The 10,036-nt window shown below is 34.5% G+C and overlaps 1 long non-coding RNA gene across 1 annotated transcript in view; it reads right to left on the reverse strand.

Annotated features, from left to right (window-relative positions):
- LOC125662166 (uncharacterized) overlaps positions 1–10,036 on the reverse strand; it is a 42,228-nt gene that overhangs the window by 3,927 nt on the left and 28,265 nt on the right. Inside the window, exons 2-3 of the long non-coding RNA XR_008798009.1 lie at positions 1,889–2,083; positions 108–215 (exon numbers count right to left, since the gene is read on the reverse strand). This is a non-coding gene — a long non-coding RNA (uncharacterized LOC125662166). The remainder of the gene's footprint in view (positions 1–107; positions 216–1,888; positions 2,084–10,036) is intronic.

Here is a 10,036-nt window from a genome sequence, read left to right on the forward strand (position 1 = left end):
GGGATTTATGTCTTCTTCTAGAATCTTGCTTTTACGATAAAATTTCCATATTCAACAAAGCTTCCGAAATAGTACAAATATCTTAAGTTTCATAAATGCGTACGCACCTTGTTTCCGTGTAATATTCACTTCTACAGACTGTCCATCCATTACGCAACGTACCGTCATATCCGGTTCATAGGGCAGCGTAACATGCGTACCATTCTTAAGTGCACCTACATGTACATGTGCGTGAGCATTATGTAAAACATTTCATTACTGAAATTTTATTATGATCATAGAATATGACATTCAAATTTAATTTTGTATGTAATTATCCACGGCGAGAATAACAAACAGTTATTTGACCAATTTCATAATTCCTATACAGAATACAAAATTAAGAGTAAGACAGACACGGAATCTTGGATACACCAGAGATGAGCTCAGGTGCTTAGAAGGATCAATCATCCACTTTGGAGCGGTCACACCTGTCGTGGGTCCTATGTCTTGATCAGGTAAACGGAGTAATCCGCAGTCAAATTCAATGTGTACAGAACGACCTAACAATTAGTATAAAACACTTCAGACAGCATTTAACCCAATGATAGGTTATATTTGTAAAATAGGTCGTTATAATGACCACAGAATTTGTGAAATGTTGACTTTAAATCGATACTGTAACCCTGTACCATCAACTTGTTTGTCAGTAGCCTGCCTTGATTCGAAAACTGACCATACGCAGAGCATGGTCTTGCGTATCGAATCAGTTGAGAGACAATAACCATATGGAGATCATGTTGGAATATAAATATGAGAAGTTGACGATGGAGAAGCTGAATTCACCCCTTTCTCATAAAGCTTAGTTGTTACATGTAGTTTACCGTTAACATCTGTCTTCAATATTTATCCCCATTATTTGGCAATAAAATATATGTATAATGTCTAGATATCGAGTTGAAGGCCACAGTAAGATATTTTTCTTGTAGACACCTGACTCGTAAGAATATAATATATGTCAACTAACAAAGGAGCACAATTTGTGCCCTTGGGAATTCCAACAGACTGTTGGAAGACATAATCACTAAGGTTTACGAAAATATTGTCAACGTGGAACTCCAGCATCCTTTCTCCATCAACTGGAGAGAACGTGTGCAAAGACAGAGAGTGGTATAATGTTTTGGATACACAAAATATGAATATTGTTTTTCCATTTTGATAGTCAAAAAAGCCTAGTCTTTAATTCATCGTGAGGAATGGATGTGTAAAGTGTTGAAAAACCATACGTTTTGATGTTTGTGATTTGAGAAATGTTTTGTGATTTCAAATTTACTAAAAGTTCTTTAGATTTTTAAAAAGAAAATTCGGCAGTGAGTGACATGCATAAATGCCTTCTTTGCAATGCAATATTCCAGTAATAAGCTGAGCCTCTGGAAATTACCCCCCCCCCCTCCCCACCCCGTATATCGCTTGGGTTCGCATTAACTATTAAAGAGTCGTTAATAGTATATTCGAACCCAAGCGATATGACTGCCTCTGAGCTGAGCTAAAGTAGCAATCCCACGCAGGCAACCATTCTCATATAGCAGGGTCTCGGCGGGGTAAGGGTAATGGTAAAATAAGACCGAGGTGTGATAGAAAGCTGAGTAGTTTAGTGTGTGACACGTTTGTTCCTATATTGTTCCTAGGTATAAATAACAGAGAAAGCAGTGTTGTGGTGAACATAAAGGATAATAGAACAGCATGCGTTATGGATTTAAGGCTTGATAATACAAAAGACATGGTTGGTATTCCTGAAATAAACCTGAAAGTTTGCAAGAATTTATCACATTACGAAAAAAAAAAGAAAAATCGACCAAAATGATATCCAAATTTGTGACCTTTGAAAATAGAACTTAAAATCACTAACTGGATTCAGTTCCTGAGAATTGTACACATTGCGATTTGTGTAGAGTGTCGTTCCATCTACATGTTGCCAATGTGTTGTTGTTCCCATTGTCGATTATCATCATGCCGGTGCTGGACAGCTTGTAGGAGGTGTGTTCACAAGAGATGGACACGTGCATATCATTACGCGTTCCATCCCTTTTAAAAAAACCCGATTCTGAAAAATTATCTATCTATATATATATATATATATATATATATATATATATATAATAGAATAAACAGTACACAAAGTTAAAAATTTAACGCAAGCGCTTTCATTTTATAATCCTCAGGCGTTACATTTTAAAATAGTTTTGACGTCAGACCATTTCAAAACTATTTTAAAATGTAACGCCTGAGGATTATAAAATGAAAGCGTTTGCGTTAAATTTTTAACTTTGTGTACTGTTCATTCTATTTCTTTTAATATTTTATACCGGACACTGATTTTTTTAAAAACACAATTTGGATATATATATATATATATATATATATATATATATATATATATATATAATCTTTTTTCAAAATAAAATATAAAGAAAACTCTAAACACATAACGCAAGACTTTTTACTGGTGTTCTTCAGTCGTGTTTATCTCTCATAGCAACGTAACGCAAGACTTAATTTCATAGTCTTGCGTTATGTTGCTATGGGATATAAACACGACTGGAGAAGACCGGAAGTCTTGCGTTACGTTGCTATGAGAGATAAACACGACTGAAGAAGACCGGTACCACGGTCGAAATATTTCTACAAAGTCTTTAGAGTCTTCTTAATTAATTACCGATACTGAAAAATGCAATATACACAAGAATTAATCAGTGACTAAACGAATATTTCAAAAGTCAGCATCCATTAGGTATCTTCAACAAAAGTGTTTTCGCCATTTTTACAAACACAAAAAGTTTTAAAATCATCACTTGTTTAAACTAGTTCTAATTGTAACGGGGACCGTTACATATGTTCCCCAAACCTCCCCCAATTAAAAAGTGATGTCCTTGTGAATCTATAGCAAAAAATCATTTTATTTTAGCCTTTAATTACATGTAGTACGTTCAATATGGTCATTTCAGTACCAAAAAATGAAAGAAAGCGTTGCACGCGCATACATGCGCACGCGTGTATGATTCCGAATTTTTGTTGATGTCGTTCAACAGGCATTTGTATCATATACCCATAGTGTGAATTTCATAACGTTTCCACCAAATATAAGAAAGTTATAACGATTTTAAAATCGTCCAATCAGAATTCAGAACACGTGCATGCACGTGTTGAGCAGTAATTCTAACCAAAGCAATTTGTAAGGAGTACCAAGACACATCTAAACCATTAATATCAATAGAATTTGATGAAAAACAAAAACGTTATCGTCCTTTAAAAATAGAACATTTAAAAAACGTTGCACGCGCATGCGCGTGTGCGTTGGCATTTTTAGTTACACCAATATATAGATACTCATTTTGTCTACGTATTCTGTGAATATCATCTCATTCGCTTCATAAATAAGATAGTTACAAACGTTTTAGTATTATCCAATCAAAATGAAGCGCACGTGCATGCGCGTGCAAATTGGTAATTTTGACCACGCAGATCAGTTAAGGGTCTCAATATCTACCTATGATTTGAATTTCAAGCCATTTCAATGAACAACAAAAAAGTTAGACTGATTCCAAAGTTAGTGTACAAATTTTGTAATGCGCGTGCACGCACATGCGTGTGCGTACTGACAAAATAACTATTATTTTTCATATGTACAAATGATATACTATCATCCTATTTAGGTTTTATATCGCTTCCTTCAATATTCTGATTTTCCATTTTTTGTACCAAAATTGTAATGCACGTGCACGCAGGAGTTTCAGGAAAATCCATCCAACGGTCTCGGATACGAAAGGGAAATAATAATAATAATAATAATAATAATAAACAGTAGAATCACTAGAAGGTCTTCCGTTGGAAACGGAAGACCTTAATAACTAGACACTCATTACTAGTAATGAGTATGTCTTCCGTTAGACCACTTCCGGCAAAGAGCTTTCTATTCCTATGAAAACCATTTAAATGTATCAGAAAATGTGCCTTAACAATGAATGAGAAATGTATTATTGAATTTTTTTACTCCTTTCTCGTAACTTCCGGTGACGACCGGAAGTACTATTCAGATGCGTTTTCCTATAAATGACAGCGACTCTTTACTGTCTATATTCCCTGAAAATTTCACGTCTCTATCTGAAAGAGTTCTCAACAAAAAGAAGTAGACTAAAGAAAGAAAAAGTAGTAGGTTACTACCGACCGGAAGTCAATTTTGAAAAACAAAATTATCAAAACTTTAGAAGTTGATACTTTTATTAAGACATGTGAAAATCATATGAAAGACTTCAAATATAAGCGAGATTTATGGGGACAAAGGTACGAAAAGTAAAAAGATATTTTATCAAGAAACCGGAAGTAGTCGTTTTGACTACCGACAGAGTCAATATTCTTTTGACACTTTCAAAGAGAGTTAATAAACTAGTATAGGTTTCAATTTAAAGGAAAAAGTTTGAAATTTGCGATTCTTTCCATCACTTCCGGTGACGACAGGAAGTGACGGTCGACATGTTCAACCCCCTGCTGCACGCTTACAAACGGAGATTGATCACCCCTGAATATTTGATGAACCTATATTTTACCTTTTCCAAGAAAAATGCTGGACAAAATTCCTTTTGAGAAACAGAAAATCGGCCATTTTTTCCGACCGGAAGTGAATGTTGTAAAAACAAAAATAATTATAGCAAGGTCATATCATAAGACATTATTCCTGAAAATTTCAAGAAAATATATCCAGCCATCTCTGAGAAATCACTCGAAGAAATCGGAAAATCGACATTTTTTCGAATATTTCCGGTATAGACCGGAAGTGACGGATAAAAAAATTGAATGTATGTGTACAATGGACTAATGTTAGTTGATCAACTCTACAAGTTTCAAGCGTCTATCTATATTCATTATTGAGAAACTGAAAAAACAAGGTTTGAATATGTCCACCCCATATCTCACGACCGAAAGTGAATTTTACAAAAATATATAAATTTACTCTAGACATTTATAGTGTCTATAACATATGTAAAATTCAGTTCATTAACTTGTTTTATGACCGAGATTTATGGCACTGAAAAATGAGAGAATGAATAGGCTTTCTTTGATATAACCGGAAGTTGGAGATTTAACTTCCGGTGGGATCAACATTTTTTGAGAATTAGAACGAGACCTAGTAAACCGATATAGGTTTCAATTTGGAAGAAAAAAGTTTGAAATTTATGATTCATTTAATCGCTTCCGGTGACGACCGGAAGTGACGGCTGACATTCTTAACCCCCTACTGCACGCCTACAAAGTGAGATCTATTCACTCTGAAAATTTGATGACTCTATCTTTTACCGTTTCTGAAAGAAACGCTGAACAACGAAAACAGCTAATAAGCCGTATTTGCCGACCGGAAGTGAATTTTACAAAAATATTTGACTTACTCTAGACATTTATAGTGACTATAATATATATAAAACTCAACTCATTAACTAGTTTCATGACCGAGATTTATGGCACTGAAAAATGAGAGAATGAATAGTCTTTTTTTTATATAACCGGAAGTTGGAGATTCAACTTCCGGTGGGGTCAACATTTTTTGAGAATTAGAACGACCGGAAGTGACGGCGACAAAAAATATTACGTGCAGGCACCATAGAGAAAATAGATCTATCATCCCTGAAAGTTTCATTCGATTATCTTTAGTGGTTTTCAAGTTTACCCCCGGACAAAGTTTCTTTCAAAAACCGGAAAATCGGACGTATCTCACGAACGGAAGTGAATTTTGAAAAAAATGAAAAAAATGCCTCGAGGTACCATCGTTCCCTATAACCTGTGAAAGTTTCAGGAAAATCCATCCAACGGTCTCGGAGACGAAAGGGAAAAAATAATAATAATAACTAGTAATCCTAATTGTTTGCGAACAATTAGAGGGCTTTCCACCTACAATGATTTAAAAAAAGATATTTAAGAATATTTAAGATGATGTACGAAACTCAAAACGACCTTGAAAATTTAAATAATAATTTTCACGATGACCTTGACCTTTGACATTGACCTCATTTTGAAGGTCAAAGGTCATCGCTCTTAATGCAAGTGATCCCATGTCTCTATCTATATTAATGTAAAAGCTATCAGCTTAAAAACGTTAATCAAGACATTCAGGGGCAATAATTTGTTCAGGGGTTTTCGGTTACTTTCGGTTAGTTTCTCAATGCTAAAAATCCTTTGAAAGACATTTAAAATGAAAAAAAAAGAATTTTGATGATGACCTTGACCTTTGACCTTGACCTCATTTTGAAGGTCAAAGGTCATCGATCTTAAAGCAAGTGATCCCATGTCTCTAAATTAATATAAATGTTATAGGCTTAGATAATGATATTGGAGACTTTCAGGGGCAGTAACTATGCTTAAGGGTTTTTGTATCTCTTTGATTATTTTTTCTTTGCAAAAGGGTTTTACTGTGAATTCATTAGCGAAGGTTTCGTGTCTCTATGACTTTCCGTTAAGTAGGATTAGCGATAACAAGGTTTTCGACGCGAGTCTCCGAAATTCACAGAAGGGTCAAAGTTCAAAGTTGTAATGCATACTATCAAAACCAATCAAGAAGTCAATAATTACCCATATAATATTTCAACGCTATCTGAAGCAGGAAAAAGAGTATTAAAAGTGCTATTTTTTCCTCTTTTCTGATGACCTTGACCTTTGACCTTGACCTAATTTTCAAGGTCAAAGGTCACCGATCCTATTCCAGTTGGTCCCATGTCTCTACGACAAACCGTTCTCAAGCTCGACATGTTTTACGAATAAATCGCAAAACATAAAGAGTCATTAACTCCCTTTAGGGGACACTGAATCCCTTCATTTTAAATTCTTCGCTTCTACTAATTACCCTCTATGTTTTAGAAAAGGTTTCATCCTCTTATCATTTACGGTTACAAAGTAGAGGCGCTAACAATGATTTCTGCAAAACGTCCAATAACTCCGTAAGGAGTCAAAGTTCAATTACGCAGGGTCAACTGTATTCGTTTCTCAAGAAGTACTAGATAATGGACTATAAAGTTTTTCGATAGGTCTTAAGACGAAAAAATTTTTTGACGGCAGGAAAATAATAATAATAATAATAATAATAATAATAAACAGAACAAGAACAATAGGACTTTCCACTGAAAGGTGGAAAGCCCTAATAAACAGAACAATAACAATAGGACTTTCCACTGAAAGGTGGAAAGCCCTAATAATAATAATAATAATAACTAGACACGATCTCGTTGCGAGCAACGAGTAGGTCTTCCGTCCGATTTGTTGATGCACTCGGAGTTAAAAAAAAAAAGAAAAAAAAAAAGACAAATGAGTCCCAATTTAGTTTCCGACTTTAAGACACTTTAGATATAATCAATTTTTCATATCAAAAGTTTCTGAAGCAAAGTTGCGGCGAAATTCGTTTGAAATTCGACTCTCCAGGCGAGCCATAAGGCCCGCGGGCCTATTTCTTGATGTCATTTGTTAGCCCTCTATAGACTCAACAACTTTAGTTCTATATGTCTTTACAAAATATTTACCTGTAAAAAGTTATTGAGATCGACCGATATCGACAAAAAATCGACTCTACAGGCGAGCCATTAGGACCATAGGCCTATTTCTTGATATCAATCGATAGATCTCGATAAACTGAACAACTTTTGTTCAATATGTCCTTACAAAATATTTACCAGTTACAAGTTTTTGAAATTGACTGATATCGACAAAAATCGACTCTACAGGCGAGCCATGAGGCCCACAGACCCATTTTTTGATATTGATCGATAGGTTATGACACATTGAACAACTTTTGTTCAATAATGCTTTTCCAAAAATATGTCGTTTTAAAGATATGAGGCGTCAAATATTTAGGATTTTGGCCCTTAAAATCTCTAATTACGTAACATATGACCTACTTTTTGATTTGATAAGATCAAGCTCGTTGAGATGAACATTTCCGCTTCTACAACTTATTATAAAATATTAATAGTTTCGGAGATATTCTCAAAAACATTTGGACCCTTCTGAACCCCTAATTTAAAGGGCCAGCCCGTTTTGCTTGATATCGTAAGAAAGGCCTTGTCATTTGAAACATTTTTTGCTCAACAAGTATTTAGAAATTCTTTACCGTTCTCGAGTTATCTCTACAAGAAATATTTCGGGGCCAAACTGTAGCTCCCTAACGGGGCCACATAGGGAAAAAACGAAATGTACATATTGTTTAGATTATCATTCTGAACAACTTTTGTTCAATAATGCTTTTCAAAATATTTGTCGTTTTCAAGATATGAGACGTCAATTATTTATGATTTTGGCCCTTAAAATCCCTTATTACGTAACATATGACCTACTTTTTGATTTGATAAGAACAAGCTCGTTTAGATGAACATTTCCGCTTCAATGACTTATTACAAAATATTAATAGTTTCTGAGATATTCTCATAAACCTTTGGACCCTTCTGGGCCCCTAATTTAAAGGATCAGCCCCTTTTGCTTGATATCGTAAGAAAGGTCATGACATTTCAAACATTTTTTGTTCAACAAGTATTTAGAAATTCTTTACCGTTCTCGAGTTAATTCTAGAAGTAATTTTTAGGGGCCAAACTGTAGCTCCCTAACGGGGCCACATAGGGTAAAAACGAAATATGCATATTGTTCAGATCATCATTCTGAACAACTTTTGTTCTTTATTGCTTTTCAAAATATTTGTCGTTTTCGAGATACAAGGGGTAAAAAATTTATGGTTTTGGCCCTTAAAATCCCTTATTACGTAACATATGACCTAAATTTTTATATGAATAGATTTGGATTGTTGAGATGAACATTTTTTGTTCTTTGACTTATACCAAAATATTAACGATTTTTGAGATATTTGATCTAGACTTTGAGCCCTTGTAGATCCCTAATTGAAGGGGCTAGCCCCTAAATCTTGATATTTTCGAAAAGATCACGTAAATGTGCACAACTTTTGTTCTACATGTCTTAACAAAATATTTGCAAGAAAAAAGATATTGGAGATCAAAGGTCAAAAATCGTCGAAATCGGCGAAAAATTTTGGCATCCATTTTTTCAGGTCCAGGCGAGCGTTTAGGCAAATCGCCTCCGGTAAAATCGAATCCCCCACAAATCTTCTAAAATGTTTACTCTATCTTGTGTAGAAATTTCAAGACTCTAGCTTCAAAACTAACGGAGGAGATGCGTGGACAACAAGGCCCTTCAAAAAGTCACTAAAAGAGAGATAACTCCTGACCGGAAGTGACGTCAAGCACGAAATTTTGCAAACGAAGTCTCGTCACCAAAAGACATCTTTCCTGAAAAATTCGTGAAAATCGATCGAGAAATGGTTGAGAAAAACGCGTGTACTACCAAGGAAAATAATAATAATAATAAATAATAATAATAATAATGAAGAAGAAGAACGCAAACAATAATAGTAGGGTCTTCCGCAGGAGACGGAAGACCTTAATAACTAGTGATCCTAATTGTTCGCGAACAATTAGAGGGCTTTCCACCTACAATGATTTAAAAAAAGATATTTAAGAATATTTAGGATGATGTACGAAACTCAAAACGACTTAGAAAATTTAATTAATAATTTTCTCGATGATCTTGACCTTTAACCTTGACCTCATTTTGAAGGACAAAGGTCATAGGTCTTAATCCAAGTGATTCCATGTCTCTATCTATGTTAATGTAAAAGCTATAAGCTTAAAAAATGTTAATCAAGACATTCAGGGGCAATAATTTGTTTAGGGGTTTTTCGTTACTTTCGGTTAGCTTCTCAATGCTAAAAATACTTTGAAAGACCTTGAAAATGGAAAAAAATTAATTTTGATGATGACCTTGACCTTGACCTCATTTTGAAGGTCAAAGGTCATCGGTCTTAATACAAGTGGTCCCATGCCTCTATATATATTAATATAAAAGTTATAGGCTTAGATAATGATATTGGAGACTTTCAGGGGCAATAACTATGCTTAAGGGTTTTTGTGTCCCTTTGATTATTTTTCCTTTGCAAGAGGGTTTTACTGTGAATTCA

Source organism: Ostrea edulis, chromosome 8 (genome assembly GCF_947568905.1).
Source record: "Ostrea edulis chromosome 8, xbOstEdul1.1, whole genome shotgun sequence".
In the NCBI taxonomy this organism is placed as follows: Eukaryota; Metazoa; Mollusca; class Bivalvia; order Ostreida; family Ostreidae; genus Ostrea; species Ostrea edulis.